Source organism: Garra rufa, chromosome 1, assembly GCF_049309525.1.
Source record: "Garra rufa chromosome 1, GarRuf1.0, whole genome shotgun sequence".
Classification (NCBI taxonomy): domain Eukaryota; kingdom Metazoa; phylum Chordata; class Actinopteri; order Cypriniformes; family Cyprinidae; genus Garra; species Garra rufa.
Genome location: NC_133361.1, coordinates 107,449,530 through 107,472,191, shown reverse-complemented (window position 1 = coordinate 107,472,191; position 22,662 = coordinate 107,449,530). Strand labels below are relative to the sequence as shown.

Sequence of the window (22,662 nt, the reverse complement as noted above, 5' to 3'; positions counted from 1 at the left end):
TTGTTTGTCATTGTTACAGCATCATTAAACAGTTATACGCCCTTTTAAAAATGTTGATAAATTTGGGGATGATTTAATACATAAATGTACAATTTTTTGTACTATAAGTTTTAGAACATAACTACAGCCGAAAATATATTTAAAGTGCAAAAACTTTGAATAAAATATCAATAATCAGTAATATAAATCTAATAAAATATTTCAAAATTGCAATTTCATTTCAAAAATGATTTCATTCATTTGGACATTATTTATGTGATAATTACTGATAAATAAAACATTCAGTAAACACTTCAATCTTTGGCAACACTGTAATATGAACTAGGAAGCTTGTGATCATCCTTACCCCCATATAAATGTACAGGAAAATAGAGAAAACATTTTTTTTTCAGATAATTTATTGTAAATATACACTCCAAAAACATTACTTTAAAGGACAAAGAGATAAAATTCCCTTTCACTTCTTTTCTCCTCATTTTTTCCTTTTCTCTCTCTCTTTTCTTTCTTTTTCTCTTTTCCCCCTCTTCTTCCCCCTCCTTCCTTTTCTTCCCCCCCCTTAACAGACTATTGTTCCCCAGCTTTGGCGCAATCGGTTAGCGCGTTCGGCTGTTAACCGAAAGGTTGGTGGTTCGAGCCCACCCAGGGACGTGTGAAATGCCAGAGTTTTGCACGCGCGTCAGGTGTCCACTAACGCCTATGCCATTCTTAGGGTTGCGAGGCACAGCTTTCTCAGGGCGTTTATCTTGTGCACCTTCAATAAGCTGGCTTGTTTTAAAAGAACTCAGCGGCGGGCATTTGGTGAACATTTTCACCAGCTCGAGTAGTTTGCTGTGGCATGTGGATGCCTTCTTTACTGATGATCTGTCTCTGGGGCTCATCTAGTTGACATAGTATCCGCTGACATTCGGCTGAAGGTGCTGATCCACCATCTGCTCTTGGTACGGACTGGAACCGGGGGACTGTAGTGACCATCAGATCGGAATGCAGAATGGATCTGGTGGCTACGGTGACCTCAGAATAAGAAGAAACAGACTAATATTAATGTAGATGCAAAAGTTCCATGTTGCCACAAAGTCAATACCCTATACCCCACCGGGATGACTTGAAATACAGTCAGCATCGGCAATTTTTGCCAGTCTCTCTGGAGGCTTGTTGAGAAAGATAGTCTTGCTTCGTTTTGTTTCCTTTTATTGGCGTGGCTGGTTGTTGGTCCTCGTCAAAGAGGTGTCCACCGATCATAGCGTGCCGGAGCCAGAAGACTTGTTGTTTTGTCAATATGTTCTCAAGACTTTGCGGCAGTTATCAATAAACTACAGCACAATCACAGCTCGCCGCTACCCATCGTAAACAGGTTGGGCCTGTCTGTTCCGGTGGGCTCTCAGTGGTGCTAAAGCATCAAATGAAGAGGATGGGATTCGAACCCACACAAACCAAGGCGTGCCGAGCACAACGGACTAGCCTTGCATCGCCTTAACCACTCGACCACCTTTCGTTTTGCGCGGTCCTTTTGTTTAACACTCCCGATTCAGACCACCAGCTCATTAGTAGAGCGCTCAGTGAACTGGACTGAGTGTGTCAGATAGGGAAGACACACAAAAATTGCAGAGTGGGGTCCCCAGGACCGAGGATCACTGCTAAATGTACCGAACGACGAGGATGGGATTCGAACCCACGCGTGCAGAGCACAATGGATTAGCAGTCCATCGCCTTAACCACTCGGCCACCTCGTCGTATTACGTGCCGTCTTTTATTTAGCACTCCCGATTCAGATCATCAGCTCATTAGTAGAGAACTCAAAGAACTGAACTGAGTGTGTTAGATAAGGAGGACACACAAAAAGTTCAGCATGGGGTCCCCAGGACCTAGATTAAGGTCCAGTGCTAAAGGAACCGAACGACAAGGATGGGATTAGCAGTCCATCGCCTTAACCACTCGGCCTCCCCGCCCCCTTGCTGACTGAGAGAGGCCATGCTGCGGACCTTTTCAGCTGCTGCTGCTGTGCTTTCAGCAGGCTGTTTTGAGCACAGAGGGAATAGTGAATGAGCCGTCTTTTACACACCTCTAATCTGTTCCGTAGAAACACGGTGCAGCAACCCGTGCCAGGAGACTGTTTGTGCGGCAGTTTAAAGCTTACTACCACCTTGTCGGTTCACATCCACGTAGGTGCCTGCAAAGGTCACAACCGTCGCCGGCATTCTTTCGCAGAGGCAATATTGTAGCCTATGAGGTTTATCCGAGGCGCGATCATTGCTGGTTGAAAACTTTACCCAATACCCCGCCAGGATGACTTGAAATACAGTCAGCTTTGGCAATTTTTGCTAGCCTCTCTGGAGGCTTAGAGTATTGTTGAGAAAAAATAGCCTGGTTTCGTTTCTCGTCGAAAAGGTGTCTGCTGATGATTGAGCGCCAGAGCCAGAAGGCTTGTTGTTTTGTAAATATGTCCTCAAGACGGGTATCATTAAACTGCAGCGCAATTACAGCTCACCGTTACCCATCGTAAACAGGTTGGGCCTGGCTGGTCCGGTGGGCTCTCAGTGGCGCTAAAGCTTCCAGTGCATGTCGAGCACAATGTATTAGCCTTCCACCGCCTTACCCGCTGGACCACCTCGTCATCTTGCGTGGTTTCTTTGTTTAACACTCCTGAACCATGTGCATGTGGATGCCTTCTTCGTCTTTTGTTTCAGCCGCCGAGGGCCTGTTTTCCACTGAGGCCCTGTGTCAAACTCCCTATGAGACACAATCGAACGTTAGTAGTAACCTCCGATTACGGCCGAATGTGGATTCTGCTCGGACGACGGGGCACCGGTACATCCTTTGTAGCTTTGGCTTGTTAGCCAAACGCTACAGCAGTTTGCCATTTCCCATGAAATCATCCTTGATTTCCTTAAGAAAGGTGCCCCAAATTGGTGGAAAATCACATCTCAACCATACGCTGTCCAAAGCATTGACCCGCCTTCACGCGGCAAAACAGAACGTGTTGTTGGCCCGCACTGCTGGGTCAAACTGCGCTTCCCAAAAACAGATTGGGTCAAAACCGACAGAAGAAAACTCTAAGCCTGCTCTAAGCCCTACCCACGGGGAGGGCTCGACAGTCTCGCACAACGCGAGAGCCTCCGTTTCGCCTGTGTGATTTGGGGGCCGATGAAAACTGGGTCCGACCCGGTGAAGAAGCCCACGACCAGCCCGGCTAGCTCAGTCGGTAGAGCATGAGACTCTTAATCTCAGGGTCGTGGGTTCGAGCCCCACGTTGGGCGGCTTTGTTGACTCTCTTTCTTCCCAAAAGGGTGGCGGGCTCCAGCGTGCCCATTCGCCGCGCAGGCTGAGTGGATTTTGCGAGCTCCGGAAACATCTTTCAAAACAGATGTCGCTGTTAGTGCGAGCAATTTTAATCCCTATCACTAACCCTAACCCTTGCTTTTACACCGGTGATCCGGCGGCAGCAAGCAACAGCGGCTGTCTCTGTGGCGCAATCGGTTAGCGCGTTCGGCTGTTAACCGAAAGGTTGGTGGTTCGAGCCCACCCAGGGACGTGTGAAATGCCAGAGTTTTGCACGCGCGTCAGGTGTCCACTAACGCCTATGCCATTCTTAGGGTTGCGAGGCACAGCTTTCTCAGGGCGTTTATCTTGTGCACCTTCAATAAGCTGGCTTGTTTTAAAAGAACTCAGCGGCGGGCATTTGGTGAACATTTTCACCAGCTCGAGTAGTTTGCTGTGGCATGTGGATGCCTTCTTTACTGATGATCTGTCTCTGGGGCTCATCTAGTTGACATAGTATCCGCTGACATTCGGCTGAAGGTGCTGATCCACCATCTGCTCTTGGTACGGACTGGAACCGGGGGACTGTAGTGACCATCAGATCGGAATGCAGAATGGATCTGGTGGCTACGGTGACCTCAGAATAAGAAGAAACAGACTAATATTAATGTAGATGCAAAAGTTCCATGTTGCCACAAAGTCAATACCCTATACCCCACCGGGATGACTTGAAATACAGTCAGCATCGGCAATTTTTGCCAGTCTCTCTGGAGGCTTGTTGAGAAAGATAGTCTTGCTTCGTTTTGTTTCCTTTTATTGGCGTGGCTGGTTGTTGGTCCTCGTCAAAGAGGTGTCCACCGATCATAGCGTGCCGGAGCCAGAAGACTTGTTGTTTTGTCAATATGTTCTCAAGACTTTGCGGCAGTTATCAATAAACTACAGCACAATCACAGCTCGCCGCTACCCATCGTAAACAGGTTGGGCCTGTCTGTTCCGGTGGGCTCTCAGTGGTGCTAAAGCATCAAATGAAGAGGATGGGATTCGAACCCACACAAACCAAGGCGTGCCGAGCACAACGGACTAGCCTTGCATCGCCTTAACCACTCGACCACCTTTCGTTTTGCGCGGTCCTTTTGTTTAACACTCCCGATTCAGACCACCAGCTCATTAGTAGAGCGCTCAGTGAACTGGACTGAGTGTGTCAGATAGGGAAGACACACAATAATTGCAGAGTGGGGTCCCCAGGACCGAGGATCACTGCTAAATGTACCGAACGACGAGGATGGGATTCGAACCCACGCGTGCAGAGCACAATGGATTAGCAGTCCATCGCCTTAACCACTCGGCCACCTCGTCGTATTACGTGCCGTCTTTTATTTAGCACTCCCGATTCAGATCATCAGCTCATTAGTAGAGAACTCAAAGAACTGAACTGAGTGTGTTAGATAAGGAGGACACACAAAAAGTTCAGCATGGGGTCCCCAGGACCTAGATTAAGGTCCAGTGCTAAAGGAACCGAACGACAAGGATGGGATTAGCAGTCCATCGCCTTAACCACTCGGCCTCCCCGCCCCCTTGCTGACTGAGAGAGGCCATGCTGCGGACCTTTTCAGCTGCTGCTGCTGTGCTTTCAGCAGGCTGTTTTGAGCACAGAGGGAATAGTGAATGAGCCGTCTTTTACACACCTCTAATCTGTTCCGTAGAAACACGGTGCAGCAACCCGTGCCAGGAGACTGTTTGTGCGGCAGTTTAAAGCTTACTACCACCTTGTCGGTTCACATCCACGTAGGTGCCTGCAAAGGTCACAACCGTCGCCGGCATTCTTTCGCAGAGGCAATATTGTAGCCTATGAGGTTTATCCGAGGCGCGATCATTGCTGGTTGAAAACTTTACCCAATACCCCGCCAGGATGACTTGAAATACAGTCAGCTTTGGCAATTTTTGCTAGCCTCTCTGGAGGCTTAGAGTATTGTTGAGAAAAAATAGCCTGGTTTCGTTTCTCGTCGAAAAGGTGTCTGCTGATGATTGAGCGCCAGAGCCAGAAGGCTTGTTGTTTTGTAAATATGTCCTCAAGACGGGTATCATTAAACTGCAGCGCAATTACAGCTCACCGTTACCCATCGTAAACAGGTTGGGCCTGGCTGGTCCGGTGGGCTCTCAGTGGCGCTAAAGCTTCCAGTGCATGTCGAGCACAATGTATTAGCCTTCCACCGCCTTACCCGCTGGACCACCTCGTCATCTTGCGTGGTTTCTTTGTTTAACACTCCTGAACCATGTGCATGTGGATGCCTTCTTCGTCTTTTGTTTCAGCCGCCGAGGGCCTGTTTTCCACTGAGGCCCTGTGTCAAACTCCCTATGAGACACAATCGAACGTTAGTAGTAACCTCCGATTACGGCCGAATGTGGATTCTGCTCGGACGACGGGGCACCGGTACATCCTTTGTAGCTTTGGCTTGTTAGCCAAACGCTACAGCAGTTTGCCATTTCCCATGAAATCATCCTTGATTTCCTTAAGAAAGGTGCCCCAAATTGGTGGAAAATCACATCTCAACCATACGCTGTCCAAAGCATTGACCCGCCTTCACGCGGCAAAACAGAACGTGTTGTTGGCCCGCACTGCTGGGTCAAACTGCGCTTCCCAAAAACAGATTGGGTCAAAACCGACAGAAGAAAACTCTAAGCCTGCTCTAAGCCCTACCCACGGGGAGGGCTCGACAGTCTCGCACAACGCGAGAGCCTCCGTTTCGCCTGTGTGATTTGGGGGCCGATGAAAACTGGGTCCGACCCGGTGAAGAAGCCCACGACCAGCCCGGCTAGCTCAGTCGGTAGAGCATGAGACTCTTAATCTCAGGGTCGTGGGTTCGAGCCCCACGTTGGGAGGCTTTGTTGACTCTCTTTCTTCCCAAAAGGGTGGCGGGCTCCAGCGTGCCCATTCGCCGCGCAGGCTGAGTGGATTTTGCGAGCTCCGGAAACATCTTTCAAAACAGATGTCGCTGTTAGTGCGAGCAATTTTAATCCCTATCACTAACCCTAACCCTTGCTTTTACACCGGTGATCCGGCGGCAGCAAGCAACAGCGGCTGTCTCTGTGGCGCAATCGGTTAGCGCGTTCGGCTGTTAACCGAAAGGTTGGTGGTTCGAGCCCACCCAGGGACGTGTGAAATGCCGGAGTTTTGCACGCGCGTCAGGTGTCCACTAACGCCTATGCCATTCTTAGGGTTGCGAGGCACAGCTTTCTCAGGGCGTTTATCTTGTGCACCTTCAATAAGCTGGCTTGTTTTAAAAGAACTCAGCGGCGGGCATTTGGTGAACATTTTCACCAGCTCGAGTAGTTTGCTGTGGCATGTGGATGCCTTCTTTACTGATGATCTGTCTCTGGGGCTCATCTAGTTGACATAGTATCCGCTGACATTCGGCTGAAGGTGCTGATCCACCATCTGCTCTTGGTACGGACTGGAACCGGGGGACTGTAGTGACCATCAGATCGGAATGCAGAATGGATCTGGTGGCTACGGTGACCTCAGAATAAGAAGAAACAGACTAATATTAATGTAGATGCAAAAGTTCCATGTTGCCACAAAGTCAATACCCTATACCCCACCGGGATGACTTGAAATACAGTCAGCATCGGCAATTTTTGCCAGTCTCTCTGGAGGCTTGTTGAGAAAGATAGTCTTGCTTCGTTTTGTTTCCTTTTATTGGCGTGGCTGGTTGTTGGTCCTCGTCAAAGAGGTGTCCACCGATCATAGCGTGCCGGAGCCAGAAGACTTGTTGTTTTGTCAATATGTTCTCAAGACTTTGCGGCAGTTATCAATAAACTACAGCACAATCACAGCTCGCCGCTACCCATCGTAAACAGGTTGGGCCTGTCTGTTCCGGTGGGCTCTCAGTGGTGCTAAAGCATCAAATGAAGAGGATGGGATTCGAACCCACACAAACCAAGGCGTGCCGAGCACAACGGACTAGCCTTGCATCGCCTTAACCACTCGACCACCTTTCGTTTTGCGCGGTCCTTTTGTTTAACACTCCCGATTCAGACCACCAGCTCATTAGTAGAGCGCTCAGTGAACTGGACTGAGTGTGTCAGATAGGGAAGACACACAAAAATTGCAGAGTGGGGTCCCCAGGACCGAGGATCACTGCTAAATGTACCGAACGACGAGGATGGGATTCGAACCCACGCGTGCAGAGCACAATGGATTAGCAGTCCATCGCCTTAACCACTCGGCCACCTCGTCGTATTACGTGCCGTCTTTTATTTAGCACTCCCGATTCAGATCATCAGCTCATTAGTAGAGAACTCAAAGAACTGAACTGAGTGTGTTAGATAAGGAGGACACACAAAAAGTTCAGCATGGGGTCCCCAGGACCTAGATTAAGGTCCAGTGCTAAAGGAACCGAACGACAAGGATGGGATTAGCAGTCCATCGCCTTAACCACTCGGCCTCCCCGCCCCCTTGCTGACTGAGAGAGGCCATGCTGCGGACCTTTTCAGCTGCTGCTGCTGTGCTTTCAGCAGGCTGTTTTGAGCACAGAGGGAATAGTGAATGAGCCGTCTTTTACACACCTCTAATCTGTTCCGTAGAAACACGGTGCAGCAACCCGTGCCAGGAGACTGTTTGTGCGGCAGTTTAAAGCTTACTACCACCTTGTCGGTTCACATCCACGTAGGTGCCTGCAAAGGTCACAACCGTCGCCGGCATTCTTTCGCAGAGGCAATATTGTAGCCTATGAGGTTTATCCGAGGCGCGATCATTGCTGGTTGAAAACTTTACCCAATACCCCGCCAGGATGACTTGAAATACAGTCAGCTTTGGCAATTTTTGCTAGCCTCTCTGGAGGCTTAGAGTATTGTTGAGAAAAAATAGCCTGGTTTCGTTTCTCGTCGAAAAGGTGTCTGCTGATGATTGAGCGCCAGAGCCAGAAGGCTTGTTGTTTTGTAAATATGTCCTCAAGACGGGTATCATTAAACTGCAGCGCAATTACAGCTCACCGTTACCCATCGTAAACAGGTTGGGCCTGGCTGGTCCGGTGGGCTCTCAGTGGCGCTAAAGCTTCCAGTGCATGTCGAGCACAATGTATTAGCCTTCCACCGCCTTACCCGCTGGACCACCTCGTCATCTTGTGTGGTTTCTTTGTTTAACACTCCTGAACCATGTGCATGTGGATGCCTTCTTCGTCTTTTGTTTCAGCCGCCGAGGGCCTGTTTTCCACTGAGGCCCTGTGTCAAACTCCCTATGAGACACAATCGAACGTTAGTAGTAACCTCCGATTACGGCCGAATGTGGATTCTGCTCGGACGACGGGGCACCGGTACATCCTTTGTAGCTTTGGCTTGTTAGCCAAACGCTACAGCAGTTTGCCATTTCCCATGAAATCATCCTTGATTTCCTTAAGAAAGGTGCCCCAAATTGGTGGAAAATCACATCTCAACCATACGCTGTCCAAAGCATTGACCCGCCTTCACGCGGCAAAACAGAACGTGTTGTTGGCCCGCACTGCTGGGTCAAACTGCGCTTCCCAAAAACAGATTGGGTCAAAACCGACAGAAGAAAACTCTAAGCCTGCTCTAAGCCCTACCCACGGGGAGGGCTCGACAGTCTCGCACAACGCGAGAGCCTCCGTTTCGCCTGTGTGATTTGGGGGCCGATGAAAACTGGGTCCGACCCGGTGAAGAAGCCCACGACCAGCCCGGCTAGCTCAGTCGGTAGAGCATGAGACTCTTAATCTCAGGGTCGTGGGTTCGAGCCCCACGTTGGGCGGCTTTGTTGACTCTCTTTCTTCCCAAAAGGGTGGCGGGCTCCAGCGTGCCCATTCGCCGCGCAGGCTGAGTGGATTTTGCGAGCTCCGGAAACATCTTTCAAAACAGATGTCGCTGTTAGTGCGAGCAATTTTAATCCCTATCACTAACCCTAACCCTTGCTTTTACACCGGTGATCCGGCGGCAGCAAGCAACAGCGGCTGTCTCTGTGGCGCAATCGGTTAGCGCGTTCGGCTGTTAACCGAAAGGTTGGTGGTTCGAGCCCACCCAGGGACGTGTGAAATGCCAGAGTTTTGCACGCGCGTCAGGTGTCCACTAACGCCTATGCCATTCTTAGGGTTGCGAGGCACAGCTTTCTCAGGGCGTTTATCTTGTGCATCTTCAATAAGCTGGCTTGTTTTAAAAGAACTCAGCGGCGGGCATTTGGTGAACATTTTCACCAGCTCGAGTAGTTTGCTGTGGCATGTGGATGCCTTCTTTACTGATGATCTGTCTCTGGGGCTCATCTAGTTGACATAGTATCCGCTGACATTCGGCTGAAGGTGCTGATCCACCATCTGCTCTTGGTACGGACTGGAACCGGGGGACTGTAGTGACCATCAGATCGGAATGCAGAATGGATCTGGTGGCTACGGTGACCTCAGAATAAGAAGAAACAGACTAATATTAATGTAGATGCAAAAGTTCCATGTTGCTACAAAGTCAATACCCAATACCCCACCGGGATGACTTGAAATACAGTCAGCATCGGCAATTTTTGCCAGTCTCTCTGGAGGCTTGTTGAGAAAGATAGTCTTACTTCGTTTTGTTTCCTTTTATTGGCGTGGCTGGTTGTTGGTCCTCGTCAAAGAGGTGTCCACCGATCATAGCGTGCCGGAGCCAGAAGACTTGTTGTTTTATCAATATGTTCTCAAGACTTTGCGGCAGGTATCAATAAACTACAGCACAATCACAGCTCGCCGCTACCCATCGTAAACAGGTTGGGCCTGTCTGTTCCGGTGGGCTCTCAGTGGTGCTAAAGCATCAAATGAAGAGGATGGGATTCGAACCCACACAAACCAAGGCGTGCCGAGCACAACGGACTAGCCTTGCATCGCCTTAACCACTCGACCACCTTTCGTTTTGCGCGGTCCTTTTGTTTAACACTCCCGATTCAGACCACCAGCTCATTAGTAGAGCGCTCAGTGAACTGGACTGAGTGTGTCAGATAGGGAAGACACACAAAAATTGCAGAGTGGGGTCCCCAGGACCGAGGATCACTGCTAAATGTACCGAACGACGAGGATGGGATTCGAACCCACGCGTGCAGAGCACAATGGATTAGCAGTCCATCGCCTTAACCACTCGGCCACCTCGTCGTATTACGTGCCGTCTTTTATTTAGCACTCCCGATTCAGATCATCAGCTCATTAGTAGAGAACTCAAAGAACTGAACTGAGTGTGTTAGATAAGGAGGACACACAAAAAGTTAAGCATGGGGTCCCCAGGACCTAGATTAAGGTCCAGTGCTAAAGGAACCGAACGACAAGGATGGGATTAGCAGTCCATCGCCTTAACCACTCGGCCTCCCCGCCCCCTTGCTGACTGAGAGAGGCCATGCTGCGGACCTTTTCAGCTGCTGCTGCTGTGCTTTCAGCAGGCTGTTTTGAGCACAGAGGGAATAGTGAATGAGCCGTCTTTTACACACCTCTATTCTGTTCCGTAGAAACACGGTGCAGCAACCCGTGCCAGAGGACTGTTTGTGCGGCAGTTTAAAGCTTACTACCACCTTGTCGGTTCACATCCACGTAGGTGCCTGCAAAGGTCACAACCGTCGCCGGCATTCTTTCGCAGAGGCAATATTGTAGCCTATGAGGTTTATCCGAGGCGCGATTGTTAGCCAAACGTTACAGCAGTTTGCCTTTTCCCATGAAATCATCCTTGATTTCCTTAAGAAAGGTGCCCCAAATTGGTGGAAAATCACATCTCAACCATACGCTGTCCAAAGCATTGACCCGCCTTCACGCGGCAAAACAGAACGTGTTGTTGGCCCGCACTGCTGGGTCAAACTGCGCTTCCCAAAAACAGATTGGGTCAAAACCGTCAGAAGAAAACTCTAAGCCTGCTCTAAGCCCTACCCACGGGGAGGGCTCGACAGTCTCGCACAACGCGAGAGCCTCCGTTTCGCCTGTGTGATTTGGGGGCCGATGAAAACTGGGTCCGACCCGGTGAAGAAGCCCACGACCAGCCCGGCTAGCTCAGTCGGTAGAGTATGAGACTCTTAATCTCAGGGTCGTGGGTTCGAGCCCCACGTTGGGCGGCTTTGTTGACTCTCTTTCTTCCCAAAAGGGTGGCGGGCTCCAGCGTGCCCATTCGCCGCGCAGGCTGAGTGGATTTTGCGAGCTCCGGAAACATCTTTCAAAACAGATGTCGCTGTTAGTGCGAGCAATTTTAATCCCTATCACTAACCCTAACCCTTGCTTTTACACCGGTGATCCGGCGGCAGCAAGCAACAGCGGCTGTCTCTGTGGCGCAATCGGTTAGCGCGTTCGGCTGTTAACCGAAAGGTTGGTGGTTCGAGCCCACCCAGGGACGTGTGAAATGCCGGAGTTTTGCACGCGCGTCAGGTGTCCACTAACGCCTATGCCATTCTTAGGGTTGCGAGGCACAGCTTTCTCAGGGCGTTTATCTTGTGCACCTTCAATAAGCTGGCTTGTTTTAAAAGAACTCAGCGGCGGGCATTTGGTGAACATTTTCACCAGCTCGAGTAGTTTGCTGTGGCATGTGGATGCCTTCTTTACTGATGATCTGTCTCTGGGGCTCATCTAGTTGACATAGTATCCGCTGACATTCGGCTGAAGGTGCTGATCCACCATCTGCTCTTGGTACGGACTGGAACCGGGGGACTGTAGTGACCATCAGATCGGAATGCAGAATGGATCTGGTGGCTACGGTGACCTCAGAATAAGAAGAAACAGACTAATATTAATGTAGATGCAAAAGTTCCATGTTGCCACAAAGTCAATACCCAATACCCCACCGGGATGACTTGAAATACAGTCAGCATCGGCAATTTTTGCCAGTCTCTCTGGAGGCTTGTTGAGAAAGATAGTCTTGCTTCGTTTTGTTTCCTTTTATTGGCGTGGCTGGTTGTTGGCCCTCGTCAAAGAGGTGTCCACCGATCATAGCGTGCCGGAGCCAGAAGACTTGTTGTTTTGTCAATATGCTCTCAAGACTTTGCGGCAGGTATAAATAAACTACAGCACAATCACAGCTCGCCGCTACCCATCGTAAACAGGTTGGGCCTGTCTGTTCCGGTGGGCTCTCAGTGGTGCTAAAGCATCAAATGAAGAGGATGGGATTCGAACCCACACAAACCAAGGCATGCCGAGCACAACGGACTAGCCTTGCATCGCCTTAACCACTCGACCACCTTTTGTTTTGCGCGGTCCTTTTGTTTAACACTCCCGATTCAGACCACCAGCTCATTAGTAGAGCGCTCAGTGAACTGGACTGAGTGTGTCAGATAGGGAAGACACACAAAAATTGCAGAGTGGGGTCCCCAGGACCGAGGATCACTGCTAAATGTACCGAACGACGAGGATGGGATTCGAACCCACGCGTGCAGAGCACAATGGATTAGCAGTCCATCGCCTTAACCACTCGGCCACCTCGTCGTATTACGTGCCGTCTTTTATTTAGCACTCCCGATTCAGATCATCAGCTCATTAGTAGAGAACTCAAAGAACTGAACTGAGTGTGTTAGATAAGAAGGACACACAAAAAGTTCAGCATGGGGTCCCCAGGACCTAGATTAAGGTCCAGTGCTAAAGGAACCGAACGACAAGGATGGGATTAGCAGTCCATCGCCTTAACCACTCGGCCTCCCCGCCCCCTTGCTGACTGAGAGAGGCCATGCTGCGGACCTTTTCAGCTGCTGCTGCTGTGCTTTCAGCAGGCTGTTTTGAGCACAGAGGGAATAGTGAATGAGCCGTCTTTTACACACCTCTAATCTGTTCCGTAGAAACACGGTGCAGCAACCCGTGCCAGGAGACTGTTTGTGCGGCAGTTTAAAGCTTGCTACCACCTTGTCGGTTCACATCCACGTAGGTGCCTGCAAAGGTCACGACCGTCGCCGGCATTCTTTCGCAGAGGCAATATTGTAGCCTATGAGGTTTATCCGAGGCGCGATCATTGCTGGTTGAAAACTTTACCCAATACCCCGCCAGGATGACTTGAAATACAGTCAGCTTTGGCAATTTTTGCTAGCCTCTCTGGAGGCTTAGAGTATTGTTGAGAAAAAATAGCCTGGTTTCGTTTCTCGTCAAAAAGTTGTCTGCTGATGATTGAGCGCCAGAGCCAGAAGGCTTGTTGTTTTGTAAATATGTCCTCAAGACGGGTATCATTAAACTGCAGCGCAATTACAGCTCACCGTTACCCATCGTAAACAGGTTGGGCCTGTCTGGTCCGGTGGGCTCTCAGTGGCGCTAAAGCTTCCAGTGCATGTCGAGCACAATGTATTAGCCTTCCACCGCCTTACCCGCTGGACCACCTCGTCATCTTGCGTGGTTTCTTTGTTTAACACTCCTGAACCATGTGCATGTGGATGCCTTCTTCGTCTTTTGTTTCAGCCGCCGAGGGCCTGTTTTCCACTGAGGCCCTGCGTCAAACTCCCTATGAGACACAATCGAACGTTAGTAGTAACCTCCGATTACGGCCGAATGTGGATTCTGCTCGGACGACGGGGCACCGGTACATCCTTTGTAGCTTTGGCTTGTTAGCCAAACGCTACAGCAGTTTGCCATTTCCCATGAAATCATCCTTGATTTCCTTAAGAAAGGTGCCCCAAATTGGTGGAAAATCACATCTCAACCATACGCTGTCCAAAGCATTGACCCGCCTTCACGCGGCAAAACAGAACGTGTTGTTGGCCCGCACTGCTGGGTCAAACTGCGCTTCCCAAAAACAGATTGGGTCAAAACCGACAGAAGAAAACTCTAAGCCTGCTCTAAGCCCTACCCACGGGGAGGGCTCGACAGTCTCGCACAACGCGAGAGCCTCCGTTTCGCCTGTGTGATTTGGGGGCCGATGAAAACTGGGTCCGACCCGGTGAAGAAGCCCACGACCAGCCCGGCTAGCTCAGTCGGTAGAGCATGATACTCTTAATCTCAGGGTCGTGGGTTCGAGCCCCACGTTGGGCGGCTCTGTTGACTCTCTTTCTTCCCAAAAGGGTGGCGGGCTCCAGCGTGCCCATTCGCCGCGCAGGCTGAGTGGATTTTGCGAGCTCCGGAAACATCTTTCAAAACAGATGTCGCTGTTAGTGCGAGCAATTTTAATCCCTATCACTAACCCTAACCCTTGCTTTTACACCGGTGATCCGGCGGCAGCAAGCACCTGCGGCTGTCTCTGTGGCGCAATCGGTTAGCGCGTTCGGCTGTTAACCGAAAGGTTGGTGGTTCGAGCCCACCCAGGGACGTGTGAAATGCCGGAGTTTTGCACGCGCGTCAGGTGTCCACTAACGCCTATGCCATTCTTAGGGTTGCGAGGCACAGCTTTCTCAGGGCGTTTATCTTGTGCACCTTCAATAAGCTGGCTTGTTTTAAAAGAACTCAGCGGCGGGCATTTGGTGAACATTTTCACCAGCTCGAGTAGTTTGCTGTGGCATGTGGATGCCTTCTTTACTGATGATCTGTCTCTCTGGAGGCTTGTTGAGAAAGATAGTCTTGCTTCGTTTTGTTTCCTTTTATTGGCGTGGCTGGTTGTTGGTCCTCGTCAAAGAGGTGTCCACCGATCATAGCGTGCCGGAGCCAGAAGACTTGTTGTTTTATCAATATGTTCTCAAGACTTTGCGGCAGGTATCAATAAACTACAGCACAATCACAGCTCGCCGCTACCCATCGTAAACAGGTTGGGCCTGTCTGTTCCGGTGGGCTCTCAGTGGTGCTAAAGCATCAAATGAAGAGGATGGGATTCGAACCCACACAAACCAAGGCGTGCCGAGCACAACGGACTAGCCTTGCATCGCCTTAACCACTCGACCACCTTTCGTTTTGCGCGGTACTTTTGTTTAACACTCCCGATTCAGACCACCAGCTCATTAGTAGAGCGCTCAGTGAACTGGACTGAGTGTGTCAGATAGGGAAGACACACAAAAATTGCAGAGTGGGGTCCCCAGGACCGAGGATCACTGCTAAATGTACCGAACGACGAGGATGGGATTCGAACCCACGCGTGCAGAGCACAATGGATTAGCAGTCCATCGCCTTAACCACTCGGCCACCTCGTCGTATTACGTGCCGTCTTTTATTTAGCACTCCCGATTCAGATCATCAGCTCATTAGTAGAGAACTCAAAGAACTGAACTGAGTGTGTTAGATAAGGAGGACACACAAAAAGTTCAGCATGGGGTCCCCAGGACCTAGATTAAGGTCCAGTGCTAAAGGAACCGAACGACAAGGATGGGATTAGCAGTCCATCGCCTTAACCACTCGGCCTCCCCGCCCCCTTGCTGACTGAGAGAGGCCATGCTGCGGACCTTTTCAGCTGCTGCTGCTGTGCTTTCAGCAGGCTGTTTTGAGCACAGAGGGAATAGTGAATGAGCCGTCTTTTACACACCTCTATTCTGTTCCGTAGAAACACGGTGCAGCAACCCGTGCCAGGAGACTGTTTGTGCGGCAGTTTAAAGCTTACTACCACCTTGTCGGTTCACATCCACGTAGGTGCCTGCAAAGGTCACAACCGTCGCCGGCATTCTTTCGCAGAGGCAATATTGTAGCCTATGAGGTTTATCCGAGGCGCGATTGTTAGCCAAACGCTACAGCAGTTTGCCTTTTCCCATGAAATCATCCTTGATTTCCTTAAGAAAGGTGCCCCAAATTGGTGGAAAATCACATCTCAACCATACGCTGTCCAAAGCATTGACCCGCCTTCACGCGGCAAAACAGAACGTGTTGTTGGCCCGCACTGCTGGGTCAAACTGCGCTTCCCAAAAACAGATTGGGTCAAAACCGACAGAAGAAAACTCTAAGCCTGCTCTAAGCCCTACCCACGGGGAGGGCTCGACAGTCTCGCACAACGCGAGAGCCTCCGTTTCGCCTGTGTGATTTGGGGGCCGATGAAAACTGGGTCCGACCCGGTGAAGAAGCCCACGACCAGCCCGGCTAGCTCAGTCGGTAGAGCATGAGACTCTTAATCTCAGGGTCGTGGGTTCGAGCCCCACGTTGGGCGGCTTTGTTGACTCTCTTTCTTCCCAAAAGGGTGGCGGGCTCCAGCGTGCCCATTCGCCGCGCAGGCTGAGTGGATTTTGCGAGCTCCGGAAACATCTTTCAAAACAGATGTCGCTGTTAGTGTGAGCAATTTTAATCCCTATCACTAACCCTAACCCTTGCTTTTACACCGGTGATCCGGCGGCAGCAAGCAACAGCGGCTGTCTCTGTGGCGCAATCGGTTAGCGCGTTCGGCTGTTAACCGAAAGGTTGGTGGTTCGAGCCCACCCAGGGACGTGTGAAATGCCGGAGTTTTGCACGCGCGTCAGGTGTCCACTAACGCCTATGCCATTCTTAGGGTTGCGAGGCACAGCTTTCTCAGGGCGTTTATCTTGTGCACCTTCAATAAGCTGGCTTGTTTTAAAAGAACTCAGCGGCGGGCATTTGGTGAACATTTTCACCAGCTCGAGTAGTTTGCTGTGGCATGTGGATGCCTTCTTTACTGATGATCTGTCTCTGGGGCTCATCTAGTTGACATAGTATCCGCTGACATTCGGCTGAAGGTGCTGATCCACCATCTGCTCTTGGTACGGACTGGAACCGGGGGACTGTAGTGACCATCAGATCGGAATGCAGAATGGATCTGGTGGCTACGGTGACCTCAGAATAAGAAGAAACAGACTAATATTAATGTAGATGCAAAAGTTCCATGTTGCCACAAAGTCAATACCCTATACCCCACCGGGATGACTTGAAATACAGTCAGCATCGGCAATTTTTGCCAGTCTCTCTGGAGGCTTGTTGAGAAAGATAGTCTTGCTTCGTTTTGTTTCCTTTTATTGGCGTGGCTGGTTGTTGGTCCTCGTCAAAGAGGTGTCCACCAATCATAGCGTGCCGGAGCCAGAAGACTTGTTGTTTTGTCAATATGTTCTCAAGACTTTGCGGCAGTTATCAATAAACTACAGCACAATCACAGCTCGCCGCTACCCATCGTAAACAGGTTGGGCCTGTCTGTTCCGGTGGGCTCTCAGTGGTGCTAAAGCATCAAATGAAGAGGATGGGATTCGAACCCACACAAACCAAGGCGTGCCGAGCACAACGGACTAGCCTTGCATCGCCTTAACCACTCGACCACCTTTCGTTTTGCGCGGTCCTTTTGTTTAACACTCCCGATTCAGACCACCAGCTCATTAGTAGAGCGCTCAGTGAACTGGACTGAGTGTGTCAGATAGGGAAGACACACAAAAATTGCAGAGTGGGGTCCCCAGGACCGAGGATCACTGCTAAATGTACCGAACGACGAGGATGGGATTCGAACCCACGCGTGCAGAGCACAATGGATTAGCAGTCCATCGCCTTAACCACTCGGCCACCTCGTCGTATTACGTGCCGTCTTTTATTTAGCACTCCCGATTCAGATCATCAGCTCATTAGTAGAGAACTCAAAGAACTGAACTGAGTGTGTTAGATAAGGAGGACACACAAAAAGTTCAGCATGGGGTCCCCAGGACCTAGATTAAGGTCCAGTGCTAAAGGAACCGAACGACAAGGATGGGATTAGCAGTCCATCGCCTTAACCACTCGGCCTCCCCGCCCCCTTGCTGACTGAGAGAGGCCATGCTGCGGACCTTTTCAGCTGCTGCTGCTGTGCTTTCAGCAGGCTGTTTTGAGCACAGAGGGAATAGTGAATGAGCCGTCTTTTACACACCTCTAATCTGTTCCGTAGAAACACGGTGCAGCAACCCGTGCCAGGAGACTGTTTGTGCGGCAGTTTAAAGCTTACTACCACCTTGTCGGTTCACATCCACGTAGGTGCCTGCAAAGGTCACAACCGTCGCCGGCATTCTTTCGCAGAGGCAATATTGTAGCCTATGAGGTTTATCCGAGGCGCGATCATTGCTGGTTGAAAACTTTACCCAATACCCCGCCAGGATGACTTGAAATACAGTCAGCTTTGGCAATTTTTGCTAGCCTCTCTGGAGGCTTAGAGTATTGTTGAGAAAAAATAGCCTGGTTTCGTTTCTCGTCGAAAAGGTGTCTGCTGATGATTGAGCGCCAGAGCCAGAAGGCTTGTTGTTTTGTAAATATGTCCTCAAGACGGGTATCATTAAACTGCAGCGCAATTACAGCTCACCGTTACCCATCGTAAACAGGTTGGGCCTGTCTGGTCCGGTGGGCTCTCAGTGGCGCTAAAGCTTCCAGTGCATGTCGAGCACAATGTATTAGCCTTCCACCGCCTTACCCGCTGGACCACCTCGTCATCTTGCGTGGTTTCTTTGTTTAACACTCCTGAACCATGTGCATGTGGATGCCTTCTTCGTCTTTTGTTTCAGCCGCCGAGGGCCTGTTTTCCACTGAGGCCCTGTGTCAAACTCCCTATGAGACACAATCGAACGTTAGTAGTAACCTCCGATTACGGCCGAATGTGGATTCTGCTCGGACGACGCGGCACCGGTACATCCTTTGTAGCTTTGGCTTGTTAGCCAAACGCTACAGCAGTTTGCCATTTCCCATGAAATCATCCTTGATTTCCTTAAGAAAGGTGCCCCAAATTGGTGGAAAATCACATCTCAACCATACGCTGTCCAAAGCATTGACCCGCCTTCACGCGGCAAAACAGAACGTGTTGTTGGCCCGCACTGCTGGGTCAAACTGCGCTTCCCAAAAACAGATTGGGTCAAAACCGACAGAAGAAAACTCTAAGCCTGCTCTAAGCCCTACCCACGGGGAGGGCTCGACAGTCTCGCACAACGCGAGAGCCTCCGTTTCGCCTGTGTGATTTGGGGGCCGATGAAAACTGGGTCCGACCCGGTGAAGAAGCCCACGACCAGCCCGGCTAGCTCAGTCGGTAGAGCATGAGACTCTTAATCTCAGGGTCGTGGGTTCGAGCCCCACGTTGGGAGGCTTTGTTGACTCTCTTTCTTCCCAAAAGGGTGGCGGGCTCCAGCGTGCCCATTCGCCGCGCAGGCTGAGTGGATTTTGCGAGCTCCGGAAACATCTTTCAAAACAGATGTCGCTGTTAGTGCGAGCAATTTTAATCCCTATCACTAACCCTAACCCTTGCTTTTACACCGGTGATCCGGCGGCAGCAAGCAACAGCGGCTGTCTCTGTGGCGCAATCGGTTAGCGCGTTCGGCTGTTAACCGAAAGGTTGGTGGTTCGAGCCCACCCAGGGACGTGTGAAATGCCGGAGTTTTGCACGCGCGTCAGGTGTACACTAACGCCTATGCCATTCTTAGGGTTGCGAGGCACTGCTTTCTCAGGGCGTTTATCTTGTGCACCTTCAATAAGCTGGCTTGTTTTAAAAGAACTCAGCGGCGGGCATTTGGTGAACATTTTCACCAGCTCGAGTAGTTTGCTGTGGCATGTGGATGCCTTCTTTACTGATGATCTGTCTCTGGGGCTCATCTAGTTGACATAGTATCCGCTGACATTCGGCTGAAGGTGCTGATCCACCATCTGCTCTTGGTACGGACTGGAACCGGGGGACTGTAGTGACCATCAGATCGGAATGCAGAATGGATCTGGTGGCTACGGTGACCTCAGAATAAGAAGAAACAGACTAATATTAATGTAGATGCAAAAGTTCCATGTTGCCACAAAGTCAATACCCTATACCCCACCGGGATGACTTGAAATACAGTCAGCATCGGCAATTTTTGCCAGTCTCTCTGGAGGCTTGTTGAGAAAGATAGTCTTGCTTCGTTTTGTTTCCTTTTATTGGCGTGGCTGGTTGTTGGTCCTCGTCAAAGAGGTGTCCACCGATCATAGCGTGCCGGAGCCAGAAGACTTGTTGTTTTGTCAATATGTTCTCAAGACTTTGCGGCAGGTATCAATAAACTACAGCACAATCACAGCTCGCCGCTACCCATCGTAAACAGGTTGGGCCTGTCTGTTCCGGTGGGCTCTCAGTGGTGCTAAAGCATCAAATGAAGAGGATGGGATTCGAACCCACACAAACCAAGGCGTGCCGAGCACAACGGACTAGCCTTGCATCGCCTTAACCACTCGACCACCTTTCGTTTTGCGCGGTCCTTTTGTTTAACACTCCCGATTCAGACCACCAGCTCATTAGTAGAGCGCTCAGTGAACTGGACTGAGTGTGTCAGATAGGGAAGACACACAAAAATTGCAGAGTGGGGTCCCCAGGACCGAGGATCACTGCTAAATGTAACGAACGACGAGGATGGGATTCGAACCCACGCGTGCAGAGCACAATGGATTAGCAGTCCATCGCCTTAACCACTCGGCCACCTCGTCGTATTACGTGCCGTCTTTTATTTAGCACTCCCGATTCAGATCATCAGCTCATTAGTAGAGAACTCAAAGAACTGAACTGAGTGTGTTAGATAAGAAGGACACACAAAAAGTTCAGCATGGGGTCCCCAGGACCTAGATTAAGGTCCAGTGCTAAAGGAACCGAACGACAAGGATGGGATTAGCAGTCCATCGCCTTAACCACTCGGCCTCCCCGCCCCCTTGCTGACTGAGAGAGGCCATGCTGCGGACCTTTTCAGCTGCTGCTGCTGTGCTTTCAGCAGGCTGTTTTGAGCACAGAGGGAATAGTGAATGAGCCGTCTTTTACACACCTCTAATCTGTTCCGTAGAAACACGGTGCAGCAACCCGTGCCAGGAGACTGTTTGTGCGGCAGTTTAAAGCTTGCTACCACCTTGTCGGTTCACATCCACGTAGGTGCCTGCAAAGGTCACGACCGTCGCCGGCATTCTTTCGCAGAGGCAATATTGTAGCCTATGAGGTTTATCCGAGGCGCGATCATTGCTGGTTGAAAACTTTACCCAATACCCCGCCAGGATGACTTGAAATACAGTCAGCTTTGGCAATTTTTGCTAGCCTCTCTGGAGACTTAGAGTATTGTTGAGAAAAAATAGCCTGGTTTCGTTTCTCGTCGAAAAGGTGTCTGCTGATGATTGAGCGCCAGAGCCAGAAGTTATGTTCTCAAGACGGGTATCATTAAACTGCAGCGCAATTACAGCTCACCGTTACCCATCGTAAACAGGTTGGGCCTGGCTGGTCCGGTGGGCTCTCAGTGGCGCTAAAGCTTCCAGTGCATGTCGAGCACAATGTATTAGCCTTCCACCGCCTTACCCGCTGGACCACCTCGTCATCTTGCGTGGTTTCTTTGTTTAACACTCCTGAACCATGTGCATGTGGATGCCTTCTTCGTCTTTTGTTTCAGCCGCTGAGGGCCTGTTTTCCACTGAGGCCCTGTGTCAAACTCCCTATGAGACACAATCGAACGTTAGTAGTAACCTCCGATTACGGCCGAATGTGGATTCTGCTCGGACGACGGGGCACCGGTACATCCTTTGTAGCTTTGGCTTGTTAGCCAAACGCTACAGCAGTTTGCCATTTCCCATGAAATCATCCTTGATTTCCTTAAGAAAGGTGCCCCAAATTGGTGGAAAATCACATCTCAACCATACGCTGTCCAAAGCATTGACCCGCCTTCACGCGGCAAAACAGAACGTGTTGTTGGCCCGCACTGCTGGGTCAAACTGCGCTTCCCAAAAACAGATTGGGTCAAAACCGACAGAAGAAAACTCTAAGCCTGCTCTAAGCCCTACCCACGGGGAGGGCTCGACAGTCTCGCACAACGCGAGAGCCTCCGTTTCGCCTGTGTGATTTGGGGGCCGATGAAAACTGGGTCCGACCCGGTGAAGAAGCCCACGACCAGCCCGGCTAGCTCAGTCGGTAGAGCATGAGACTCTTAATCTCAGGGTCGTGGGTTCGAGCCCCACGTTGGGCGGCTTTGTTGACTCTCTTTCTTCCCAAAAGGGTGGCGGGCTCCAGCGTGCCCATTCGCCGCGCAGGCTGAGTGGATTTTGCGAAACATCTTTCAAAACAGATGTCGCTGTTAGTGCGAGCAATTTTAATCCCTATCACTAACCCTAACCCTTGCTTTTACACCGGTGATCCGGCGGCAGCAAGCAACAGCGGCTGTCTCTGTGGCGCAATCGGTTAGCGCGTTCGGCTGTTAACCGAAAGGTTGGTGGTTCGAGCCCACCCAGGGACGTGTGAAATGCCAGAGTTTTGCACGCGCGTCAGGTGTCCACTAACGCCTATGCCATTCTTAGGGTTGCGAGGCACAGCTTTCTCAGGGCGTTTATCTTGTGCACCTTCAATAAGCTGGCTTGTTTTAAAAGAACTCAGCGGCGGGCATTTGGTGAACATTTTCACCAGCTCGAGTAGTTTGCTGTGGCATGTGGATGCCTTCTTTACTGATGATCTGTCTCTGGGGCTCATCTAGTTGACATAGTATCCGCTGACATTCGGCTGAAGGTGCTGATCCACCATCTGCTCTTGGTACGGACTGGAACCGGGGGACTGTAGTGACCATCAGATCGGAATGCAGAATGGATCTGGTGGCTACGGTGACCTCAGAATAAGAAGAAACAGACTAATATTAATGTAGATGCAAAAGTTCCATGTTGCCACAAAGTC

The 22,662-nt window shown here is 50.5% G+C and overlaps 26 non-coding genes across 26 annotated transcripts; 18 read left to right on the top strand and 8 right to left on the bottom strand.

The window, feature by feature from the left end:
* Positions 1-1,648: 1,648 nt before the first annotated feature.
* Positions 1,649-1,730, bottom strand: trnas-gcu (transfer RNA serine (anticodon GCU)). Its single transcript has one exon. It is a non-coding gene; the product is annotated as a tRNA-Ser (tRNA).
* Positions 1,731-2,193: 463 nt separating this feature from the next.
* Positions 2,194-2,334, top strand: LOC141283811 (U4 spliceosomal RNA). The gene has a single exon (XR_012338221.1). It is a non-coding gene; the product is annotated as a U4 spliceosomal RNA (small nuclear RNA).
* Positions 2,335-3,181: 847 nt separating this feature from the next.
* trnak-cuu (transfer RNA lysine (anticodon CUU)) lies at positions 3,182-3,254 on the top strand. The gene has a single exon. It is a non-coding gene; the product is annotated as a tRNA-Lys (tRNA).
* Positions 3,255-3,455: 201 nt separating this feature from the next.
* Positions 3,456-3,529, top strand: trnan-guu (transfer RNA asparagine (anticodon GUU)). Its single transcript has one exon. It is a non-coding gene; the product is annotated as a tRNA-Asn (tRNA).
* A 1,000-nt stretch (positions 3,530-4,529) lies between these two features.
* trnas-gcu (transfer RNA serine (anticodon GCU)) lies at positions 4,530-4,611 on the bottom strand. The gene has a single exon. It is a non-coding gene; the product is annotated as a tRNA-Ser (tRNA).
* A 463-nt stretch (positions 4,612-5,074) lies between these two features.
* On the top strand, positions 5,075-5,215 carry LOC141283803 (U4 spliceosomal RNA). The gene has a single exon (XR_012338220.1). It is a non-coding gene; the product is annotated as a U4 spliceosomal RNA (small nuclear RNA).
* Positions 5,216-6,336: 1,121 nt separating this feature from the next.
* trnan-guu (transfer RNA asparagine (anticodon GUU)) lies at positions 6,337-6,410 on the top strand. Its single transcript has one exon. It is a non-coding gene; the product is annotated as a tRNA-Asn (tRNA).
* Positions 6,411-7,410: 1,000 nt separating this feature from the next.
* On the bottom strand, positions 7,411-7,492 carry trnas-gcu (transfer RNA serine (anticodon GCU)). The gene has a single exon. It is a non-coding gene; the product is annotated as a tRNA-Ser (tRNA).
* A 463-nt stretch (positions 7,493-7,955) lies between these two features.
* Positions 7,956-8,096, top strand: LOC141283795 (U4 spliceosomal RNA). The gene has a single exon (XR_012338217.1). It is a non-coding gene; the product is annotated as a U4 spliceosomal RNA (small nuclear RNA).
* An 847-nt stretch (positions 8,097-8,943) lies between these two features.
* On the top strand, positions 8,944-9,016 carry trnak-cuu (transfer RNA lysine (anticodon CUU)). The gene has a single exon. It is a non-coding gene; the product is annotated as a tRNA-Lys (tRNA).
* Positions 9,017-9,217: 201 nt separating this feature from the next.
* trnan-guu (transfer RNA asparagine (anticodon GUU)) lies at positions 9,218-9,291 on the top strand. Its single transcript has one exon. It is a non-coding gene; the product is annotated as a tRNA-Asn (tRNA).
* A 1,000-nt stretch (positions 9,292-10,291) lies between these two features.
* On the bottom strand, positions 10,292-10,373 carry trnas-gcu (transfer RNA serine (anticodon GCU)). Its single transcript has one exon. It is a non-coding gene; the product is annotated as a tRNA-Ser (tRNA).
* A 1,142-nt stretch (positions 10,374-11,515) lies between these two features.
* trnan-guu (transfer RNA asparagine (anticodon GUU)) lies at positions 11,516-11,589 on the top strand. The gene has a single exon. It is a non-coding gene; the product is annotated as a tRNA-Asn (tRNA).
* Positions 11,590-12,589: 1,000 nt separating this feature from the next.
* On the bottom strand, positions 12,590-12,671 carry trnas-gcu (transfer RNA serine (anticodon GCU)). Its single transcript has one exon. It is a non-coding gene; the product is annotated as a tRNA-Ser (tRNA).
* A 463-nt stretch (positions 12,672-13,134) lies between these two features.
* On the top strand, positions 13,135-13,275 carry LOC141283794 (U4 spliceosomal RNA). Its single transcript, XR_012338213.1, has one exon. It is a non-coding gene; the product is annotated as a U4 spliceosomal RNA (small nuclear RNA).
* A 1,121-nt stretch (positions 13,276-14,396) lies between these two features.
* trnan-guu (transfer RNA asparagine (anticodon GUU)) lies at positions 14,397-14,470 on the top strand. The gene has a single exon. It is a non-coding gene; the product is annotated as a tRNA-Asn (tRNA).
* A 728-nt stretch (positions 14,471-15,198) lies between these two features.
* trnas-gcu (transfer RNA serine (anticodon GCU)) lies at positions 15,199-15,280 on the bottom strand. The gene has a single exon. It is a non-coding gene; the product is annotated as a tRNA-Ser (tRNA).
* An 868-nt stretch (positions 15,281-16,148) lies between these two features.
* On the top strand, positions 16,149-16,221 carry trnak-cuu (transfer RNA lysine (anticodon CUU)). The gene has a single exon. It is a non-coding gene; the product is annotated as a tRNA-Lys (tRNA).
* Positions 16,222-16,422: 201 nt separating this feature from the next.
* trnan-guu (transfer RNA asparagine (anticodon GUU)) lies at positions 16,423-16,496 on the top strand. The gene has a single exon. It is a non-coding gene; the product is annotated as a tRNA-Asn (tRNA).
* A 1,000-nt stretch (positions 16,497-17,496) lies between these two features.
* On the bottom strand, positions 17,497-17,578 carry trnas-gcu (transfer RNA serine (anticodon GCU)). Its single transcript has one exon. It is a non-coding gene; the product is annotated as a tRNA-Ser (tRNA).
* A 463-nt stretch (positions 17,579-18,041) lies between these two features.
* On the top strand, positions 18,042-18,182 carry LOC141283783 (U4 spliceosomal RNA). Its single transcript, XR_012338211.1, has one exon. It is a non-coding gene; the product is annotated as a U4 spliceosomal RNA (small nuclear RNA).
* A 1,121-nt stretch (positions 18,183-19,303) lies between these two features.
* On the top strand, positions 19,304-19,377 carry trnan-guu (transfer RNA asparagine (anticodon GUU)). Its single transcript has one exon. It is a non-coding gene; the product is annotated as a tRNA-Asn (tRNA).
* A 1,000-nt stretch (positions 19,378-20,377) lies between these two features.
* trnas-gcu (transfer RNA serine (anticodon GCU)) lies at positions 20,378-20,459 on the bottom strand. The gene has a single exon. It is a non-coding gene; the product is annotated as a tRNA-Ser (tRNA).
* A 463-nt stretch (positions 20,460-20,922) lies between these two features.
* Positions 20,923-21,063, top strand: LOC141284943 (U4 spliceosomal RNA). The gene has a single exon (XR_012338518.1). It is a non-coding gene; the product is annotated as a U4 spliceosomal RNA (small nuclear RNA).
* An 831-nt stretch (positions 21,064-21,894) lies between these two features.
* Positions 21,895-21,967, top strand: trnak-cuu (transfer RNA lysine (anticodon CUU)). The gene has a single exon. It is a non-coding gene; the product is annotated as a tRNA-Lys (tRNA).
* A 193-nt stretch (positions 21,968-22,160) lies between these two features.
* On the top strand, positions 22,161-22,234 carry trnan-guu (transfer RNA asparagine (anticodon GUU)). Its single transcript has one exon. It is a non-coding gene; the product is annotated as a tRNA-Asn (tRNA).
* Positions 22,235-22,662: the final 428 nt, after the last annotated feature.